A 23,867-nucleotide genomic window follows, 5' to 3' on the forward strand; every position below is an offset into this window, starting at 1 on the left:
GGCAGGCGTGAGCAGCGCTCATTAGCAAAACCAAATCAACAACCTGAACACATCCTTTATTACCAAGGAATTTCCCCCCAACGCACATGTTTTACCTCCAACCACCAATACCTTTCGTCCCCAGTCTGTAGCTTGAAGCTCAGTAAGCCGAGCTACTTTGCAATCTTCCTGCCTTGATAGGAGCATTATTCCTAAGACAGCTACTAACCAGAGGGTGTGCCCAGAGGTGCAGGGCATGTGGGTAGAACCCAGTAGTTTACGTTGGTCTGAGTCTGAGCAGGTCAGTGCAGACCAAGTGGGCATAAACTGGGTTAAAGGCTGCCAAACAGTGTCTGAGTTCAGGCCCTGGACATGGGGGACTAGAGACCGGCAGGAGGGCCCCACATGCACTCAGGTAACTGCAGGGACAGAAGAGAACCAGGTGGGAGCAGGAGGCCAGGTGCCTTCAGTAGGCAGTTACAGTTTGTGGCCTAGTACCCACACTGGCACCCCTTGCAGTGAGGCTAAAAACAAGAATGAAGTGAACATTGTGCCTATATTTTTCCACTCCAGTGCCATGGATCATGTGTATAAAAATCCTAAGGAAAGAGAGTTTAGGCCTGGGAGGTAAAATAATTGTTACAAATGTTCAATAATGATGAATTTTGGTAATGACCCGGATTGGTACAAAGGTTAATGCATCCCTTAACCCTTAATGATATCCCTGTCTTTTACAGTCAGGATATTTATGAAGCTAATGGCAGATTATCAGAGGATTTATAATAAAGGATAGGTAAAATCAAGGAATTTACATTAATCAGCCCACATATCTGTTAATGGGGGGAAAAGCAGGGGGTGATTGAACTCCAACTTGCAGCGCAGCAGTAAAGAGTGACTAAAGTTTCTCAGTGTGCAATCACATGGCTATGGGCACCTGGGAAAGTAAAGAAATGGCTAGCTCCATGTCAAATCTCAAAATTAAATATGAAAAAAACTGCAGAATTCTGCTGGAGCAGCACTGTAAGCAAATGCATTTGGAAAAAAACTTTGTTTCCAAAACTCCAGATTTGTTTGAAGAAATTTGGTGCCCGAATTCTCTATAGTGGGTTCTGCAATGACAATTTAGTGGCAAAGTGTTCAAAATTAAATAATGGATTTTGTAAATCTAAAATTCAAAGGCTGCAATGTGATATCTGGCGCTGTGGCTTAGTTGGTTAAAGCGCCTGTCTTGTAAACAGGAGATCCTGAGTTCGACTCTCAGCAGTGCCTGCCTTCTCCCTTTAAAGCTTGCGGGGAACGGCTAGAGCGTGCCTTTGGCTCTCTTACCCATGTCTGTTCTCTGTAGGTATCTGCCCGTTAAAGCATGGTTCCTCTGAAAACTCCCAGCCTGTTTTACATGCAGATGTCAGTCTCCTGGCAAGTGTGTGCCTACCAACCAAGCAACGGCCGCTTCCTAGAGAGAGAGTTTAACAGCAAGTAATACTTGCCCAATAATCCTGATCTTGGTGCAATCTTCTGCATGTGCCCATTTTTCATTTTTATGCCCTTGACAGAGGCTGTAGCCTGGCGCTGTGGCTTAGTTGGTTAAAGCGCCTGTCTAGTAAAAAAGAAAATTAATTCATACTTACCGAAATTTTCTATTCCTGGTTAATAGATGGCATCATTAACAAGAGGGTAATCTCCACCCCTAACTCTGACTCGACAGAGCACATCCCTTAGCAATTAAAACCTTGATTATAGCCTACATATCCATGCCCCCTCCCCCTGCACCTTCGTCTTGGTGATTAAGCTTATTAGGGAGGGTCTTGTAAATAATGCCATCTATTAACCAGGAAAAGAAAATTTCGGTAAGTATGAATTAATTTTCTTTTTTCCCCTGGTTAATATGGCATCCTTAACAAGAGGGACGTGCTAAGCAATATTGTGGGAGGGTTTTCAAGACAAACCAGATAAAACCAAACTGCTTAGATGTTTGAACACAGAATATCTTTATTCTGTCCTAGTTTGAACTGCTCTCAACACACTTTGTCCAAACATCTGATAAACATCTGACCAGGTCTAATGTACTCCATTTTCTTTCTTGATCTGATTGTGGCTGTGGAAAAAAGGCTGGTAGTACAATCTCTGCATTCCAATGAAAAGAAGTCATTACCTTTGGTAGAAAAGCTGGGTTAGTTCTCAAAATAACAAGAAAATTGTATACGGCTCCTGAGCTGATAAAGCTTGCAACTCACTCACTCGCTTTGCTGAGGTTACTGCTGTCAACAAGACTGTCTTGTAAGTCATCATTGTGTGCGAAGCCTCCTGTAAAGGCTCAAAAGGTTGCTCCGTCAAAGCTTCCAGTACTAAAGGCAAATTCCATGACGTTGAGAGATTCTTCTTTGGGGGCCTTAGTCTTAATACTGCTGCCATGAATTGAATAATTGCTGGTTCTTGTGCCCAAGCCTTCCCTGTAAAGGCCGAAATTGCTGAGATCTGTGCCTTCAGCGTCCTCATACTAAGGCTTTTTTCCAAACCTCTTTGCAAAAAATCTAAAATTTCCACCGTAATAAATTTTTCCGCAGACATGTCTTTTTCTTCTAAATATGTCATGAATACTCTCCAAGTCTTTTGATATGTCTTATAGGTAGATCCTCTCCTGGCCTTTAGCATTGTGTTTACTACCGGTGATGACAGACCTGACGATCTTAATCTCTCCCTCTCAAACGCCATGCCTTGAGGGCTAGTGTATGGACCATTGGGTGCTGTACTGGTCCCTGCCTCAGTAGCCAAGGTGCCAGTGGTAATTTCATTGGTGCTTCTATCATCATCCGTTTGAGTAGCGGATACCACGGTCTCCTTGGCCAGTCTGGAATGACCGCTATTATCTCCGCTCGATCTTGCCTTATCTTCCTCAGAACTCTTGGTATCATTGGGATTGGTGGAAATACAAATAGGAGGCCTGAACTCCAATTCTGCATTAACGCATCTGTTGCCATTGCTTCTGGTTCTGGTACCCTGGAATAAAAATGTTTTACCTTCCTGTTGGATTGTGTTGCCATCAAGTCTATGTCTGGTTGACTCCGACTCAAAAAATCTGCAATCTTGTTCTCCTTCCCTGGAAGGAACATTGCTGACAGATCTTCCAAATTGTCTTGAGCCCATAGCATGATTGGTTGCAGTACTTGTATCAACTGCCTGCTCCTCATACCCCCTTGTTTCTTTATATAACACATCGCCATAATGTTGTCCATCTGGACTAGCAATGACTTGTTGCTTAGCAAGTGCCCAAAATCTCTTAGGGCTAATGCTACGGCTTTTAATTCTCTGACATTTGCTGGGAGTACACTGTCTTGTGCAGACCAAACTCCCTGGGTCATTTCTGACCTCCAATATGCTCCCCAACCTGTTGAGCTGGCATCGGTGGTCATCACCTCCCAAGAAACATCTCATAGCCTGTTTCCTCTTGATAGATGACTGTCCTCTAGCCACCATCCTAAGGCTTGAGATGAATATGTCTTGTTCCCAGTCTGGGTTTATCCTGTCCCATTGGGACAGAAATTCTCTTTGTGGAACCCTGGCGTTCCATCTCGCCCATTGCGTCATTGGTATTACCGACGTTAATAGGCCTATTAGGCTCATGAATTGTTTCGCCGTACAGACTGATCTCCCTTGTATCCAAAGCACCATCTGTTTTATCTTTAGCTTTTTGTCTTCCGGTAATGTTACTACCGCTCTGTCTGTACGGAACCTTGCCCCCAGGTATGTTAGATTTTGAGAAGGAGACAACTGACTTTTCTTTAGATTTATAATCCATCCATGTTGCTGTAGATATGAGATTACTTGATCTCTCTGTTCCTGTAAGATCTGAGGCTCTCTTGCTAACAGCAGAATGTCGTCCAGATAATAATAGATGTTGATTGCTCTTCTCCTCAACTCTGCTATTAGAGTAACCAGAACCTTTGAAAATACCCTTGGTGATGTTGCTAGACTGAAGGGAAGGCAAGTGAACTGATAATGCTCATGGACCCCGACCATGAATCTCAGAAACTTCTGATGCAATGCTGCGATTGGCACATGTAGGTAAGCATCCTTTAGATCTATCGAAATCATCCAGTCTCCTGGTCTTACTTCTGGAATTATTGTGTACAATGATTCCATCTTGAATTTCTTTACCACTAAATACTGGTTGAGATGTCTGAGATCTAGTACTGGTCTGAAGTCTCTTGTCTTTTTCTTTAACATGAATAGGGGTGAATAAAATCCCATCTGTCTTTGTGAGGCTGGTACCACTTTGATTGCTCCCTGAGCCTGCAATTGCTCCACATATTATAACAGAATTTCTCTCTTTTGTTTGTCGCGCGGGATGCGGGAAACTACAAAATGATTCTGTTGGGGGGCTCTTGTAAATTCCAGAAAATATCCTCTTCTTATTGTCTCCAACACCCAGACATCTGATATTGACTTTGCCCAGACCTCTACAAACCTTGATAACCTTCTGGGGATCTTCTCTGTCTGGGCTGTCCCCCCTTCAGAAATATTTCCTTGTACCCCTTGCAGAGGAACCTCTGCCTCTAGAGGGTCTGGAAGACATATTACTGTCTCTTCTCCAGTTCTGTGCCTGTGTATATTCCCTGCCAGGCCTATATGCCCTTTGTTTACGAAAAGTTGACCTATCCCGAAAAGGACTGCCTTTGTCTATCTGAAGTTGACGTTGAAGAAGGAAAATTTTGTCTTCGTTCCTGAGGCAAAAAAACGCTTTTCCCTCCTGTAACTCTCTTTATTAGCTCCTCTAGCTTTGATCCAAAAAGCATATCACCCTCAAAGGGCATATTGCATAAATTTGCCTTAGAGGCCTTATCTGCACTCCAGGATCTCAGCCATAGTGCTCGCCTCACTGCTACTGACAATGCTAGAGCTCTAGAAGAGGTCTTCACCAGATCGATTGACGCATCTGCGACAAACCAACTTCATTTCTGAAAGAGATTTTATAATCTCTTCTCTCTCTACTCCATGTTTAATGGCCTTTTCTATCCCATGAAGCCAGGATTGCATAGCCCATGACACTGATGTAAGGGCAATAGCTGGTCTGCAAGAAGCTGCTGTAGCTAAATAATTTTTCTTCAATACCGCCTCCATCTTTCTGTCCATTGGATTAGAAAAAGATGAAATATCATCCACTGGAAGAACTGTTCTCTTGGATAGTTTGGCTACTGCCGCATCCACCTTAGGTGGTTTTTCCCAAATCTTTTCCTGAATCTTTGAACTTTATTCTGCACTGTGAATCTGGCATCCATCTTCTCCCATTCAGCAGTAATTATTTCCTCAATTGTTTCAGGTAATGGGAAAGTTGCATGTTCCCTTTTTAGGATCTTAAAGGGATTGCTTGAAGATGGTTGACTGTCTTGAGTCTCTGTCAATTTTAATTCTTGTCTCACTGCCTTGACCAAGGGCTCAACTAAAGCAAAGTCAAATCCTGCGCATTGTTCCAAATTCTCCTCCTGTTCTTCCTCATATAATTCTCCTGTTGATGATTCTTCCAATGGTGAATTCTCTCTAGTAAAAATCTCTCTTTCAGTGTATGTAGGGACCCATAGGGTTAATACGTCCCTATGGCTTTAAGCCCTACTAGGTCCTATATCTTCCTGTTATTGGGCAGAGGCCCATGTATCTAGTGTGCCATTAGCATATGAGCCTTATTGTTTAATAGGGATTTGATCCACGGAGCCTGGATAGCTCAGTTGATAGAGTATTGGACTTTTATGGTCTGGGGGTTCAAGTCCCTGTTCGGGCGCTGCACATTTTAGACTGCCATTGTACAAATAAATCATCACTACAATCAGATGTATTAGCTAATTGTTCTTTAATCTACAAAGCAACGGGTGTCACTGGATGAGTCTGTAATGTGTAAGGACTGGCATGTACCATGGGTTACCAACATTGTATAATAGTTACCACTTCATTCTGTTCCCATTGCAAAACTAAATGAAATCTAGGCCCTTGGGATTTCAAATTATACTTAATATTAATGCCTATTTATAAAAACAACATAAAAAAAATCCAAACAAGTCAGATAACTGACAGGACTTTACAACCCGCTAAGCAGCCATGGGAGCCACTGAGCTAGAGGCCCATATTTACAGTACAATAACTGTTCCCTGAATTAAATAGAATATAAGTGGAAACTGCAATTGGGTTCAAATAAGAATGACAAGCACACAGGCATGGGCTCAAACCAGCCCAGAGCAAGTGATTTGCCGTGATCGTATAGTGGTTAGTACTCTGCGTTGTGGCCGCAGCAACCCCGGTTCGAATCCGGGTCACGGCAGCTTTTTCTCTTGATGCTATTTTATTAACATAAAAAAATCCCTTAACCCATAATGATATCCCTGTCTTTTACAGTCAGGATATTTATGAAGCTAATGGCAGATTATCAGAGGATTTATAATAAAGGATAGGTAAAATCCAGGAAATGACATTAATCAGACGATTTCTCGAAATAAATTGATTTATGGTAAATGTGTTACAATAAAAAGGTTCAACTGTTTCCGTAATTATATCCATATGGAGCTGGAGCAGCACTGTAAGCAAATGCATACTGAAAAAAACTTTGTTTATAAAACTCCAGATTTGTATGAAGAAATTTGGTGCCCAAATTCTCTATAGTGGGTTCTGCAATGATAATTTAATGGCAAAGTGTTCAAAATTAAATAATGGATTTTGTAAATATAAAATTAAAAGCTTGCAACACAACATCTGGCGCTGTGGCTTAGTTGGTTAAAGCGCCTGTCTTGTAAACAGGAGATCCTGAGTTCGACTCTCAGCAGTGCCTGCCTTCTTCCTTTAAAGCTTGCGGGGAATGGCTAGAGCGTGCCTTTGGCTCTCTTACCCATGTCTGTCAACAGGGGATGGACTGGTGGACCATGATCGACGTATTGGCTGCCCCTGGTGTAAAACATCCAGTGCCTGAACAGGGACTTGAACCCCTGGCCCCTAAGATTGAAGGCCTGATGATCTACCAATAGAGGAAGATTATAAAATATGTATAAAATGAAACAACTCACCCCCTGAGCCTTCAGTTAAGGGAGCGAATTTCACCATTTGTTTGAAGAGCTGACACTCACTGAGCAAATCTTCAGGCAGAATTCTTGATTAAAAAGTGACTTTATTGGAATACCGCCTTACGCATTTCATGCACACAGACACTTAATCATTGGCAAAGATGTAAGAGCAATCACAAGATATCTAGGTGGTTATTTCACCAGTCGTAAAAGGCTTCATTTTGAAATGCACATGAAGGTACACCCAGCCCACCATATTAGTACTCTCATGATTGAAGCCTGTTCCAAACATAGAAAACTTTACAAAACACACACCCAATCCACCATATTGATGCTCTCATCTAAAGCTTATACAAATTACAAAAAACTTTATAATTACAATATATTAGTACAAAACCAATGCCACACAAGGACAGGAAGTTTTGCTACAGCTTGTGTTAACCAGGATGGCCGAGTGGTTAAGGCGTCGGACTTAAGATCCAATGGATGTATATCCGCGTGGGTTCGAACCCCACTCCTGGTAACAGTTTTAAAATCTCATATATAAGGCTCCTCACTTGGGCAATTGTGCCCTTCATGGGGTAGAGTCCCTCACCTTTTATATTGTTAGTTGCACAAAAGTCTGCTATATGTACAAACCAAACAGTATGGCTGCAGCAGGAGAGTAGGTTCCTCAGAAGCTCATTAGTAAATCTTGTAATAATTGAAGCAGTCCATAGCAAACATGGACTTTAGGTTTAGAGAGTAAGGTATATTCTGTACATATTAGATATAATTATGGTGAAGAAAAGGAGCCTGGATTTCTTGCTCTACATATATTGCTGGGTAAACAATCTATAGCAAACACAGTCAGGGTTACCCAGCAAATATCCCTAAGACTGAACAAACAGACAGCAGCCAGACACAAACTCACACACCTTATTGGAGTCACAGAATGAAAACTGGCCGGGGAGCTTTACAACTCATGCCGACCTGTTAGAATGACAGACTTTTGGGGCTGAGGGTCTTCAAAGAACTTTAGCATGAAAGCAGCCTCAGCCATGGTCCAGTAGTTTGGGCCCATGAACAGGTGCTGGGATATGTGGATCCCACCCGTGTCAGCAGGGTTATTAGCCAATGAGTTAGTGCAGTCCCTAATGGGAGTTTCAGGTCTGAGTAATGTTCCTTAAGCTCTTTGCATTCTATAGTAGGAGACAAACATTTCCCAGTCCATTCTGTCACTGTCCCAAACCAGTAGATTTTTTGCAGACATTTCATTCTTTTGGTATGGGGCACAAAAGCAAAGCTGCATAAGACGAGGTGGCCGAGTGGTTAAGGCGATGGACTGCTAATCCATTGTGCTCTGCACGCGTGGGTTTGAATCCCATCCTCGTCGGGTTGCGACTGCTTTTCAAGGAACTAATAAGAGTTTCTAAGGAATCTTACCCTCTACCTATACCTAATACACAAGTTGTCATCACTTTGGTCAACATGATGTTCTAATATAGATGTTACAAAATAAGTTTTTCTTACCTTCATGTCATAAACTTGATTTCTTCCAGTCCCGATAAGTCAATATAAATAGGCGGTATTGCCCCTCCCAGACAAAGTGGTAGGGCCTATAACATAGCCAATCAAAATGAATCCCATGGGGTTAATACGTCCCTATGGCTTTAAGCCCTACTAGGTCCTATATCTTCCTGTTACAGTACAATAACTGTTCCATGAATTAAATAGAATATAAGTGGAAACTGCAATTGGGTTCAAATAAGAATGACAAGCACACAGGCATGGGGTCAAACCGGGCCAGAGCATGAGATTTGCCGTGATCGTATAGTGGTTAGTACTCTGTGTTGTGGCCGCAGCAACCCCGGTTCGAATCCGGGTCACGGCAGCTTTCTCACTTGATGCTATTTTATTAAAATTAATTGATTTATGGTAAATGTGTTACGATAAAAAGGTTCAACTGTTTCCATAATTATATCCAAAATTATGGAGCTGGAGCAGCACTGTAAGCAAATGCATTTTGAAAAAAACTTTGTTTCCAAAACTCCAGATTTGTATGAAGAAATTTGGTGCCCGAATTCTCTATAGTGGGTTCTGCAATGACAATTTAGTGGCAAAGTGTTCAAAATTAAATAATGAATTTTGTAAATCTAAAATTAAATGGCAGCACGGCGTCTGGTGCTGTGGCTTAGTTGGTTAAAGCGCCTGTCTAGTAAACAGGAGATCCTGAGTTCGACTCTCAGCAGTGCCTGCTTTCTTCCATTAAAGCTTGCGGGGAGTGGCTAGAGTGTGCCTTTGGCGCTCTTACCCATGTCTGTTCTCTGTAGGTATCTGCCCGTTAAAGCATGGTTCCTCTGAAAACTCCCAGCCTGTTTTACATGCAGATGTCAGTCTCCTGGCAAGTTTATGCCTACCAACCAAGCAACGGCCGCTTCCTATCAAAGTGTGGAACTGTGTCTTGGGTCAATTAGACACATCTTTTCATGCTCACACCTGAATCAAGACTTTGTCATGAGTTTAAAGTCAGAGCTGACAAATATGTTTCAATCAAGGCCTTCTTCTTCTTCTTAATTATCCGCCTGTCTAACAGATATCTCGATAGTTTAACAGCAAGTAATACTTGCCCAATAATCCTGATCTTGGTGCAATCTTCTGCATGTGCCCATTTTTCCCGAAAAGGGATTCAAGATCTTTTTTAAACTGATTATGAAGCACCCAAAACGGGGCTCTCTCTTGTGCATGAATTATGGTGAGAAAGTGCTTTCTGTTTTGGGCGTTGTGGACATCAGATATACAACATGGTATTGAAGCTGCATGAAGGAGGCAAGGTAGCATTCCACCTGTTTTGTTAATGGTAACAAAGTGCTTTTTGATTTAGCCATTGGGTCATTTTTTATTTTTTTTTTGATGGCTCCATCTGGATCTCCATTCTGGGGATAGAGTTAAGAAAAAAGCCCCAGTGTCTACAGAATGAAAAGGAAAAGTCACTATTTGTCCAATTTGATATCACCCAAAACTAAGCCCTCTCTTGTGTTCCCTTGATGGTCAGAAAGTGCTTCCTGTTTTGGGCGTTATCGATTGGAAAATTCAACTTTTGACGGTCGCAGACAAGGGATTCAAGATCTTTTTCAGAACGATTAAGTAGCACCCAAAACGGGGCTCTCTCTTGTGTATGAATTATGGTGAGAAAGTGCTTTCTGTTTTGCAAAACAATAGTGACTTAATGATATGCATGCCACTTGGCAGTTGATTGGCTAATGGCCTTCTAGAGTCTACAGATATAAAGGCCAGCTAGTGGGAAGCAAACCAAATTAGAAGATATTTTTTACTTAATATTTATTATGGTGACTTTTCTTGTAAACCTTATTTTTGCTATCTTATCTTATCTTTGCTAAATGATATAAGAATTCAATGCAGTGTTCTGGTTCTGTTTTAATTTTTTATTAATATAGATAATTAATTATTGTGCCCCTTGTCTTTTCTCATGAGATATTCTCTTGAATTCATGTTGGGCCTTAACAATATAATAAAGCATTTTGGCACAAAGATACAGCCCACCACAGCCCAACTGGAAGACAGGATGGCAAAGACCTCCATTGCCACAGTATACATGCCCCGGGCACTGAGATAGGCTGGGATAAAGGACACCCACACACTGAGGAAAGCCAACATACTGAATGTGATCAATTTGGCTTCATTGAAACTGTCAGGGAGGCGTCTGGCCAGGAAGGCAACAATGAAACTGATGGAGGCCAAGAGGCCAAGGTATCCCAGCATGCACCAGAACGCTATAGGTGAATGTTCATTGCAGTTTACTAAAATGATTCCAGGTTTTGTGTTAATATCTAGTTCAGGAAAGGGGCAAGCATATATCAGCAACATCACACACAAAAAGAACTGAATAGAAACACACAAAGTAATGAGGCAGTAGGGCACCTTCACCCCTGTCCACTTCCTTAACCTGCTGCCGGGTTTGGTTGCATTAAAGGCAATGACAACAGTGATGGTTTTGGCCAGAACACAGGAGATGCAGAGGGCAAAAACCATCCCAAATGCCACCTGGCGCAGAAGGCACTTTTCAGGCTGTGGGTAACCAATGAACCCTAAAGAGCAAAGGAAACAGAGAAAGAGAGAAAGCAGAATAAGACAGCTCACAATATAATTGTTGGCTCGGACAATGGGTGTTTTTCTATAATGAATAAAAACTCCAAATATATTAAGTGGTATAAGAGATGAGACGATTGCGATGGCTGCTAAGCTGTACCCCAAAGGCTCTTCATAGGAAAGGAACTCTGTAGGTCTTGGTAAACACTTTGTATGTTGTAGATTGGGCCAAGAATCCCAGGAACATGGTTGACATTCAACAACATCTGTAGGACAAAATTAAAACTATTAGAAGTGCAGGAAAAATAATCAACTAAACATACATTTTTTCTTCTGTGTACCTTCCACGTCAGTACAAATGAACAGTATTGCCCCGCCCAGACAAGGAGGTAGGCCCTATACCAAAGCCAATCACAATTTGTCCTTACCTATAAGAACAAATAACAACATATTTCAGTGAGATAAACAAAACATTTATTGGCTCAAAATAAACAATTCAAAATTAAGCAGTAAACATACTATACCAAACAATGAATAGTGTCTCATGGCACCCACTCTCCTAACACGTTTCGCACCACTGGGTGCTTCATCAGAGGAGGTGTGGCATAATCATGTCACTTCCTTTATATACCCCCCAATATATCATTCATACAGTGTACAGGGTTACTATCTATCCCTATAGTAAGCTTCTAATATATCAGAAGCTTAAATTATACACATCTAAGGGCCTTCAAGACGACCCTGCACTCAGCACAGATCATAAAATCCTATAGAAAAAGTGAAAAACCACAAAATTATACAATAAAGTCAATAAACATTGTACCTTAGAGCCATTTCAGTACAATCAAAGTGCATATAGTGCATAATAGTGCAAAGAACAGTTACAATAACTATTTAGATGGTACTATTTAGATAGCAATATTACACCCTGGGAATACCCAAACCTATAAGACCACTTGACTTCCTCCTCACCACTGTTGTTCTTATTGTTTGCCATATTCTGTATTTTTAGGTTCTTGTCGGTTGCTTCCATTTCTAGGAGCATTGTAGGGGCTTGTTGAGAGTCTTTTGTCTTCCATTTGCATGGACGTAGAAGATAAAGATAATGTCACTTACCTACTTGACTTAAATTCCATTTCTTCTAGTCCCAACGTGTTGGTATAAGGTTTCCCATCCTTGTGGCGAGGAGGAAGTCAGGTTGTCTTATAGGTAAGGACTAATTATGACTTTGGTATAGGTCCTACCTCCTTGGGTGGGGCAATACTGCTCATTTGTACTGTTGGGACTAGAAGAAATGGAACTTTCGTCAAGTAGGTAAGTGAAATTCTCTTTATCAAAGCCCTTTGAACCTTAAAAGAACTAAATTACTGAGGTCCCTATGCCATAATGGCTTGTCAAGTGCAACCAGGGTTGGTCCAAACCAAACAGAGAGTATGTATATATGTATATGATACATTAACCTGTCCACTTCTGGTGGCTATACATATCCTCTGTTTGGTTTGGTCCAACCCTGGGTAACCAAAAAGGACAGTTACCCATTTGTTTGGCAACATCACCAAATAAATGAATAGTTGCACCATCTTTGACCATCTTTAGCTGCTCAATGAGGAAATGGCATAGTACAAATCTTTCTACAGCACCTTTATGAATGCTAATGTGAATGCACCCCAAGACACCTTGATGAACATGCTCCTCCCTTTTGTAGCTTCAGTACTTTATGCAAAGTAGTTTGTTTTAAAAATGAAGCAAATAAAGTCAGTTATACCTGATTGGTTGGAAACGTGACCTTGAGGACACAGGGCACAGTCATGGCAGCAAGGGGGTTTCCCTGGTACGATCACCTTTCTAAATCCAGGGAAACAACTTGGGCTGCACTTAGAAATAGGAACCTACAGAAATCAAAATTGATATTTAATGGATAACATTTCCTATTATTACTATTATGCAGTCTTTTATAGTATACTGTTTTTAGAAATGTACTTGAGTATGGCACACACAGGCAGCATAGGGCAGGCAGAGTATGGCACACATAGGCAGCATAGGGCAGGCAGAGTATGGCATACACAGGCAGCATAGGGCAGGCAGAGTATGGCACACATAGGCAGCATAGGGCAGGCAGAGTATGGCATACACAGGCAGCACAGGGCAGGCAGAGTATGGCACACAGGCAGCATAGGGCAGGCAGAGTATGGCGCACATAGGCAGCATAGGGCAGGCAGAGTATGGCACACACAGGCAGCATAGGGCAGGCAGAGTATGGCACACAGGCAGCATAGGGCAGGCAGAGTATGGCACACAGGCAGCATAGGGCAGGCAGAGTATGGCACACAGGCAGCATAGGGCAGGCAGAGTATGGCACACAGGCAGCATAGGGCAGGTAGAGTATGGCACACAGGCAGCATAGGGCAGGCAAAGTATGGCACACATAGGCAGCATAGGGCAGGCAGAGTATGGCACACTCAGGCAGCATAGGGCAGGCAGAGTATGGCACACAGGCAGCATAGGGCAGGCAGAGTATGGCACACACAGGCAGCATAGGGCAGGCAGAGTATGGCACACAGACAGCATACGGCAGGCAGCGTATGGCACACACAGGCAGCATAGGGCAGGAAGAGTATGGCACGCACAGGCAGCATAGGGCAGGCAGAGTATGGCATATACAGACAGCATAGGGCAGGCAGAGTATGGCACACACAGACAGCATAGGGCAGGCAGAGTATGACCAGAGGTAAATAGATAGGACCACCATACGGGGTTTACCTTGACGTGGTGTGGTGGCTTACCAATCTTATGATCATAATTTTGTAACTAAAAACCCCTGTTTCTTGTCAATATACTGTATGCACTAGCATGAAACTAATAGACAATTTACTTATGAAACAGGGGACCAGGGAATGTGCATTGATCAATCCCTTTTGTCTTTCTGTATGTTTGTAGTTAATTTGGCCAGATCAGTTGCACTTCCATTGTATTTGTATACTTTATTTAGCCTTGGAGTGCTCCCACAACCTCTTTTTGTGTATTTATAGCACACAAGGTCAGAGTAGGGTAGACAGGGTATGGCACACACAAGCACAATAGGGCAGGCAGACTATAGCACACACAGTCAGAGTAGGGTAGACAGGGTATGGCACAGACAGGCACCATAGAGCAGGCAGAGTATGACACACACACAAGCACCATAGGGCAGGCAGAGTATGGCACATACAGGCAGCATAGGGCAGGCAGAGTATGGCATATACAGACAGCATAGGGCAGGCAGAGTATGGCACACACAGACAGCATAGGGCAGGCAGAGTATGCCACACACAGGCAGCATAGGGTAGGCAGAGTATGGCACACACAGGCAGCATAGGGCAGGTAGAGTATGGCACACACAGGCAGCATAGGGCAGGCAGAGTATGGCACACACAGGCAGCATAGGGAAGGCAGAGTATGGCACACACAGGCAGCATAGGGAAGGCAGAGTATGGCACACACAGGCAGCATAGGGCAGGCAGAGTATGGCACACACAGGCAGCATAGGGCAGGCAGAGTATGGTACACACAGATAGCATAGGGCAGGCAGAGTAAAACTGCCTGCAAGCCAGAAATTTAAAAATGGCCCCTACTTTGAGGCCACTGGGAGCAACATCAAAGATGTTGGTGAGCAACATGTTGTCCCCAACCACTGGTTGGGCATCTCTACTTTAGAGTATTACATGTAGCAAATGGTAGTAGTCACAACACAAATAGATAGGGAAAATTTACACTTTGTTTTTTCTCTCTCTTTGCATACCTGTCTGTCACTGTTACTCCAAATAATTTCAGAGCTGTTTACATTCAATATTTTTCCACTGGGGGAACTCAATTCATATCTTCCTACTGTAACCCTTTCCAGTGCCCCTCTTACACTCCACTGCCAATTCACAATATCGTAGACAACTGGTGGATTCCCCTTAGCATCGAAAAATATTTGGCTCCCATCTTTCATTGTAAAGTTCACGTTTTTAACATAGTGCAGAAGCTGTTAAACAGGGTAAAACAAATGCCATTAATGGAAAGGTCCTTAAGGGGATACTGCCATTTAACATTTTTTTTTTTTGAACCAACAAATTTTGTATTTGTAGCTGCAATATTGGTGTGTAGGCGCCATCTCAGTGCCTTGTGCTTGAGTCTGAGCTTTCAGCCAGTGCCACACTGCTTTCAGCTAACCTATTGTTTCTCCTACTCCCATGTAACTGGAGGAGTCCCAAGCCGGACTTGGATTTCTTACTATTGAGTGCTATTCTGATACCTACTGGGAGCTGCTATCTTGCTCCCTTCCTATTGTTCTGATGATCGGCTGCTTGGGGTGAGGGGAGGGGATATCACTCCAACTTGCAGTGCAGCAGTAAAGTGTGCCTGAGTCTGAGCTTTCAGCCAGCGCTACACATTAGAACTGCTTTCAGCTAACCTATTGTTTCTCCTACTCCCATGTAACTGGAGGAGTCCCAAGCCGGACTTGGATTTCTTACTATTGAGTGCTATTCTGATACCTACTGGGAGCTTCTATCTTGCTCCCTTCCCATTGTTCTGCTGATCGGCTGCTGGGGGTGAGGGGGGATATCACTCTGACTTGCAGCACAGCAGTAAAGTGTGCCTGAGTCTGAGCTTTCAGAAGGAGCCAGCCCTACACATTAGAACTGCTTTTAGCTAACCTATTGTTTCTTCTACTCCCATGTAACTGGAGGAGTCCCAAGCCAGACTTGGGTTTCTTACTATTGAGTGCTATTCTGATACCTACTGGGAGCTGCTATCTTGCTCCCTTCCCATTGTTCTGCTGATCGGCTGCTGGGGGTGACGGGGGGGATATCACTCCAACTTGCAGCGCAGCAGTAAAGTGTGCCTGAGTCTGAGCTTTCAGCCAGCACTACACATTAGAACTGCTTTCAGCTAACCTATTGTTTCTCCTACTCCCATGTAACTGGAGGAGTCCCAAGCCAGACTTGGGTTTCTTACTATTGAGTGCTATTCTGATACCTACTGGGAGCTGCTATCTTGCTCCCTACCCATTGTTCTGCTGATCGGCTGCTGGGGGTGAGGGGGGGGGCGATATCACTCCAACTTGCAGCACAGCAGTAAAGTGTGAGTGAAGTTTATCAGAGCACAGGTGACATGGCTGTAGCACCCTGGGAAATGATGAATATGGCTAGCCCCATGGGAAAAACAGATTACAATGCAGGATTCTGCTGGAGAAGCTCCATTAACTGATGGGTTTTTAAAAAAAAAAACATGGTTTCCCATGATGGTATTCCTTTAACACTAGCAAATACAATAAAGTAACTTGTTAAAGATTGCTTCCTTACCTGCCAAGGGTGAAATGAAGAGATATTGAAACAATTGCCATTATGGAATGGTTTGGATCCAGGTGCACAATAAAGTAAGTTATGGAGGGCCCAGGCAATGGCATAAACAGCAGTGTATACATTGAGGGATACTCTATGATATTCTTCAAAGGGAAGGCTATCCAGTTGTTCCTCTCCTGTACAGACCTGTGTTGTGTCATTGACCATCTTTAGAGCTAAGTCTTTCTGATATGGCCACTTACAAGAGAAAGTTTGCTCCCAGAACTCCCTTATGAATGGATCAAAAAGATTGTTGGATATGTTAAGGCTGTTGAGGTACTTGCTGAACTTTAGCATCTTACCACGATGGATGGCAAAACCAATGGTTCCCAATAAAACTCTTTGATATCGTTCCTTAGAGAGTAACTCTGATGTTGCCCAAGCCTCACTGGCCACCCAGATGTTTCCAGTCACATTCCGCCTCAACAGTTCTTCCACTACAATCCCAAAGTCTGGTTCAGTGGTTATAACAACCACAACTTTTGCAGTTGACTTTTTAATTACATTTACAAGGTGAGGAGCATTCCTATTGGGTCGGCCAGTCAAGATATTCTCAGTAAAGGCCACACAGGCTCCACTACTTAATATTTCCTGCTTTGCCATCTGAAGCCCATATTGACCATAGTCATTATCATTGGCCAACAGGCCAACCCAAGACCAACCAAAATAAGAAACCAGTTGGGCCAGACCTCTCATTTGAAACTCATCACTAGGGATGGTACGAAAAAAGGAAGGAAATAGGTTCCGATCACTGAGAATAGGGTTGGTTGCAAAATAACTGATCTGTAAAAATAAATAAATAAATAAAAAACAGGGCCCTATTTATCTCCTATATTGGTCATTATTTGTTTGTAATGTCTATGTTTGACACACAGGAGTATTAACAGACACCCATGCAGGTTTCTTGCATATCACAGGATTATACTCACTGTACTTGGTCACATAAACTCTATCCCTGCAGGGCAACAATGGGTTACTCCCTGCTTTTAGGTTATACTTCTACCCAGGAAATTCACTATCTAGCCCTGAGTCTGTACACTGAAAACCCTTCTCTAAACAGCAGTACACCTGGGATAATAACCTCTCTACGATCTTTGTTGGAGCCAGAGCTGCTTACTAGCTATCTAACTATCTTTCACACCTAGCTTGACCTATAACACAACTTGTCTAACCTGTCTGGGCCTACCTTAAGCCCTGGTTCCACATTTTCTATCCACCTGCCTGCTCAGATTGAGATCTCTAACAAAATGGACCATGTCCTTGTCTCCTCTCTCCTCCTCCCTTCTCCTCCTTTCCCTCCCATCTCAACTCTCTCCCCCTCCCATCTCTCCTCTCTCCCTCTCCTATCTCTGCTGTTTAATCTGAGCTTAGAGTTGTTCCAGAAGGAGTGTGCAGACAGGGAAGTGAAGTCAGACCAAGCTAAAATGACAGCTGCTATCTTAAACAAACAGAGGGAGATTTAATGGCTGTTTACTCAGGTATGGTAAAGCTTTCTGCAGAATAAATATAGTGTTCTAGCTTGCACTATTGTGACTAATCTATTGGCAATAAAATGGCAAAATACCTTTCCTTCATCTTCAATTAACTATACAAACTGTTAGTTAATATTTTTAAAGATATTGAACACAAGTATTGAAATCAGTGTTGATTACCTGTGGGTATCGGTACAGTCCAAAGATTTGGGCCATAAGAATGGATCGCGTGGACCCCGAGTCACCGATAATACCTGCAAGAGGCGCTTTGTTGTGGCAGTGATAATTTGGGGTGATTTCCTTTCCCCTTGAAAGCATTGCCAGAGTTCCATATGCTGCTCCCTCTATGGTCACACAAGTGTCAAACACCTGGAATCCCAATGAAATATTTGGAAGGAGTTCAGGATCCGAGTTAATCTCCTCCACAGCAAATATCAGGGCCTGCATGCTCTGGTAATACTCAGTGGCAAATCTGGTAGGATAAATAAAAAAACTCCAATTTTTTAGGTAGTTATGAATAATATATGGTGCAGGTTTTACTTTGGTATAAACAATGTCTATTATCTGTAAATATGGCCCCTATTGGAGCTTCCTGTAGATCCTCTTAGGTTCCTGTACACGTTTCAAATGAGGGGTGGGCGTGTCCTAACAGACCCTGCAAGAAGCACAGTAGGTGGGAATTAACCAATCACAACCCTGCAGGCACACAAGCAAAGACATGCTTCAGTTCCCTATCAGGTCCGCCAAGTTGCCGATTGGTTCCTATCCTACAGTGCAGTTTGCTGCCGCCCTCCCCCCCTGCTCAGTAGAAGAACAGTTGGACAGGACCAGTGGGGTTTTTGGAGAAGTTTTTAATAAATCAGCCCAAAACACAAGTGCCAGCAGAATTTCACATTTCAGTTACACTCAGTGCCAGACATTTTTTGGAACATTTTTTGCTCTCCCATTTTAGGGGCATTTACAGGGGGGCGGCAAGGTTACATAGGAAAACCATATATTGTTTTTCTCAGGAGAACCTGAGATTTCTGACTGTGCCTGAGTTTTTGTGTATTTCCACTTCTAAAACAAGATTTAGAGCTCCAAATACAAAAGAAAAGAAAAATTGCTAGTTTTCATGATATAGGGATTAATACCAACAACAATTACATTTTATGGACAAAAACTCAACTGATTCAGAAATCCTCATGTTTCCCTAATACCTATGTATAGTTTTATGGAGATTTCTGACGTCTATAGATCAAAAACTCCCAGCAGTAAAATATTGAATTTTCAAAGCATTACAGCATTATACGGCATACTTTAGATTCCAAAGCCAAAAATCCTGGAACATTAAGTTTACCCCAGGACACCATATATTTTTGAAAACTACACATTCTGCTAAATCTGAAATGGGTAACCATGTCTTCCAACTCCTAAGTACCAAACAGCAATGCTTTCCTGAATTTAGCAGTTTCTATAAACATATATAAAAATTCTAAAAAAAATCGCCTGAAAGCCTCCACTTTCGAGCACCTTATTTCCCACATAACATTGGGTACCAAGAAAACATATCCTAAATATGAAAGCCAAGGGTCCACTGAACAGTTTGATGCCCATTCTGCATAAGATTACCAAAGTATCTGGCATTTAGAGACCCCAAAAGGAAGTTAGTGCATATAAATTGCCCCGAAGATCACTTCAAATACTTAAATCTAACACATTTACTGTATTTTTTGTGGGGTAAAAATACAAAAAAAATACTTTGACCCCCAAGAAAACACATCCTAAATATGAAAGCTAAGGGCCCACTAAACAGTTTGATGCATAGTTTGTACATAGGAATACCTAAGTATCTGGCATGTAGAGATCCAAAAAGAAAGGAAAAAGTAAGGCATACATATTTCATGGCATTTATTTCCACTACCAATAAACACACTGACTGATTTATATGTGGTAAAAGTAACAAACAAGTAAGTTGACCCCAGAAACCCTTATATTTTCTGAAAATGCACATTCTGCTGAATGTATAATGGGTAAATATGTCTTTATATGGCAAACCACCAAACAGGAAAGTTAAGCTAAATGTTGTGATTTTTATGTAATTTTTGAAAATCGTCACAGAGCTTGCAATTTGCCCCATTATATACCCCACATTTTGTAATGTACAACAAAAAACATTCTAAATATGAACACCACAGGCCTACTGAACAGTTTGATGCCCTGTATGTATAGATTTAGCAAACTATGTGGTGTACAGAGGCACCCAAATTGAAATAGTGCATATGAATTTTCACATCTGACCCCAATATGTGTTCTATGTGCCAAAGGACCCCCTAACAGTATGAAGACCATAGAAAACCATATATTTTCTGAAAGTACACATTCTGATGAAACAAAGTGGATAAAAACATATTTCTACTGCAAACTACCAAACTACAAAGCCATGCTAAATAAATGTAGCAATTTTTATGAAATTTCTGAAAATTGTCACAAAGCTTGCATTTTACCCCAGTGTATACCCCCTATTTCACAGCATAGCAACATAAAACACTCTAAATATGAACGACAGGGGTCTACTGAACCGTTTCAGGCCCAATATGCATTGATTTACCCAACTATGTGGTGTAAAGAGGCACCCAAATGAAAATAGTACATATGATTTTCAATATTTTTTCTGACAATATAAGGACCCGGTATGTGTATTATGTGCCATAAGACCCCCTAACAGTACGGAGACCCTAGCAAACCATATATTTTCTGAAAGTACACATTCTGATAAAACCAAACTGGGTAAATGCATCTTTCTACTGCAAACTACCAAACAGCAAAGCTATGCTGAATGCAGTGGGTTTTATGAAATTTCTGAAAATCATCACAAAGCTTGCATTTTACCCCAATTTATACCCCATATTTCACAGTATAGCAACATTAAACATTCTAAATATAAACAACAGGGGTCTGCTGAACAGTTTTATGCACAATATGCATTGATTTACCAAACTATATGGGGTACAGAGGCGCCCAAATGAAAATAGTGCATATGAATTTCCATAATTTTTCTGACAATATAAGGACCCGGTATGTGTATTATGTGCCATAAGACCCCCTAACAGTACGGAGACCCTAGCAAACCATATATTTTCTGAAAGTACACATTCTGATAAAACCAAACTGGGTAAATGCATCTTTCTACTGCAAACTACCAAACAGCAAAGCTATGCTGAATGCAGTGGGTTTTATGAAATTTCTGAAAATCATCACAAAGCTTGCATTTTACCCCAATTTATACCCCATATTTCACAGTATAGCAACATTAAACATTCTAAATATAAACAACAGGGGTCTGCTGAACAGTTTTATGCACAATATGCATTGATTTACCAAACTATATGGGGTACAGAGGCGCCCAAATGAAAATAGTGCATATGAATTTCCATAATTTTTCTGACAATATAAGGACCCGGTATGTGTATTATGTGCCATAAGACCCCCTAACAGTACGGAGACCCTAGCGAACCATATATTTTCTGAAAGTACACATTCTGATAAAACCAAACTGGGTAAATGCATCTTTCTACTGCAAACTACCAAACAGCAAAGCTATGCTGAATGCAGTGGGTTTTATGAAATTTCTGAAAATCGTCACAAAGCTTGCATTTTACCCCAATTTATACCCCATATTTCACAGTATAGCAACATTAAACATTCTAAATATAAACACCAGGGGTCTGCTGAACAGTTTTATGCACAATATGCATTGATTTACCAAACTATATGGGGTACAGAGGCGCCCAAATGAAAATAGTGCATATGAATTTCCATAATTTTTCTGACAATATAAGGACCCGGTATGTGTATTATGTGCCATAAGACCCCCTAACAGTACGGAGACCCTAGCAAACCATATATTTTCTGAAAGTACACATTCTGATAAAACCAAACTGGGCAAATACATCTTTCTACTGTATATTACCAAACAGCAAAGCTATGCTGAATGCAGTGGGTTTTATGAAAATTCTAATATATATTATTATATATTATTATATATAATTATATGCCCCCCATTTCATAATGTACCAACATAAAACAACCTAAATATGAATGTCAGGGATCTACTAAACAGTTTGATGCCCAATATGCATAGATTTAATATCTCTTTTACTTACAGAGGCACCTAAATGGCTTAATAGAAGACAAAATTTCCATGGGCACAAACAAGTAACAAAAAAACAATGCGAAATGCCTTAACCCCAAAATAAAATAAAAAACCCCTAAAATCAACGGAGTTTTATTGCCTAGTGTCATCAACAGTTAGAATATCAATTTGAAAATTTTTGCTTAGACAAATTCATTTTACGTACGGGAAAAAAACCACCGAAGTAGAACTGAAAATACAAAAAAAAATAGCTAAAAATTCAATAACATCACTAAAAATGCACCAAAAATGTAATATAAGGCATATGTGTGTGTGTGCAAGTATGTGTGAGTGTTGTGGATGTGTAAAAGCCCCCCGATCCCACCCAAAAATATGTGTGTGTAAGTGTAAATGTGAGTGTGTATTATCACTCTCAATTAGTGATGAGCAATGACAAAATTCCACCTGTAAAAATTCGCTGTGCAAATAAAAAAATTATCTATCTTTCTATCTATCATCTATCTGTCTGTCTCTCTGTCCATCTGTCTATCTATCTATCTATCTGTCTGTCTGTCTGTCTATCTATCTATTATCTGTAAATTTGTCTGTCTGTTTGACTGATTTGCTATCTATCTATCTATCTATCTATCTATCTATCTATCTATCATTTGTCTGACCGACTATCTATCGTTCTATCTGACTGTCTGTCTGTCTATCTGTCTGTTTGTCTATCTGTCTGTCTGTCTGTTTGTCTATTATCTATCTATACATCTACCTTTCTATCTTTCATTTTTCTATCTATCATATATATATTTGTCTGTCTTTCTGACTATCTATCTATCTATCTATCTATCTATCTATCTATCATCTATCTATCTCTCCCTGTATAAACATAAGGATATGACAGACACTGATAAAAAACTGTTACTCACAGCTGACAGCTGGGGGTTTGCTCCTGAAATCCACATCTGTGTAGACTCTATCTATCTATCTATCTATCTATCTATCTATCTATTGTGTCTCTGTCTATCTATCTATCTGTCTGTCTGTCTATCTATCTATCTATCTATCTATCTATCTATCTATCTATTATCTGTATATCTGTCTGTCCTATTGGGTTTGTTTGTCTGTCTGACTCTATCTATCTACCTATCTATCTATCTATCTATCTATCTATCTATCTATCTATCTGTCTGTCTGTCTGACTGACTATCTATCTATCTATCTATCTATCATCTATCTATCTTTCTATCTGTCTGTCTATCTATCTGTCTGTTTGACTGACTCTCTATGTGTATGTATGTATGTATGTATGTATGTATGTATGTATCTATCTATCTATCTATCTATCTATCTATCTATCTATCTATCTATCATCTATCTATCTATCTATCTATCTATCATCTATCTATCTATCTATCTATCTATCTATCTGTCTGTCTATCTATCTATTATCTATCCTTCTATATATTTATCTGTCTCTCTGTCCATCTATCTATCTGTCTGTCTGTCTGTCTGTCTTTCTGTCTATCTATTATCTGTATATCTGTCTGTCTGTCTGTCTGTTTGACTGATTTGCTATCTATCTTTCTATCATCTGTCTGACCAACTCTCTATCTATCTATCTTTCTATCTGACTGTCTGTCTGTCTATCTGTCTGTCTATCTGTCTGTCTATCTCTCTGTCTGTCTGTTTGTCTATTATTTATCTGTACATCTACCTGTCTATCTTTCATTTTTCTATCTATCATATATATATTTGTCTGTCTTTCTGACTATCTATCTATCTATCTATCTATCTATCTATC

At 41.1% G+C, this 23,867-nt stretch overlaps 6 non-coding genes across 6 annotated transcripts; all 6 read left to right on the forward strand.

Moving 5' to 3' along the window:
• Positions 1–1,174: 1,174 nt before the first annotated feature.
• trnat-ugu lies at positions 1,175–1,248 on the forward strand. Its single transcript has one exon. It is a non-coding gene; the product is annotated as a tRNA-Thr (tRNA).
• A 4,966-nt stretch (positions 1,249–6,214) lies between these two features.
• trnah-gug lies at positions 6,215–6,286 on the forward strand. The gene has a single exon. It is a non-coding gene; the product is annotated as a tRNA-His (tRNA).
• A 430-nt stretch (positions 6,287–6,716) lies between these two features.
• On the forward strand, positions 6,717–6,790 carry trnat-ugu. The gene has a single exon. It is a non-coding gene; the product is annotated as a tRNA-Thr (tRNA).
• A 669-nt stretch (positions 6,791–7,459) lies between these two features.
• Positions 7,460–7,542, forward strand: trnal-uaa. The gene has a single exon. It is a non-coding gene; the product is annotated as a tRNA-Leu (tRNA).
• Positions 7,543–8,312: 770 nt separating this feature from the next.
• Positions 8,313–8,394, forward strand: trnas-gcu. The gene has a single exon. It is a non-coding gene; the product is annotated as a tRNA-Ser (tRNA).
• A 426-nt stretch (positions 8,395–8,820) lies between these two features.
• On the forward strand, positions 8,821–8,892 carry trnah-gug. Its single transcript has one exon. It is a non-coding gene; the product is annotated as a tRNA-His (tRNA).
• The last annotated feature ends 14,975 nt before the right edge of the window (positions 8,893–23,867 follow it).

The sequence above is a fragment of the Xenopus tropicalis genome, chromosome 3 (assembly GCF_000004195.4).
Source record: "Xenopus tropicalis strain Nigerian chromosome 3, UCB_Xtro_10.0, whole genome shotgun sequence".
NCBI lineage: Eukaryota > Metazoa > Chordata > Amphibia > Anura > Pipidae > Xenopus > Xenopus tropicalis.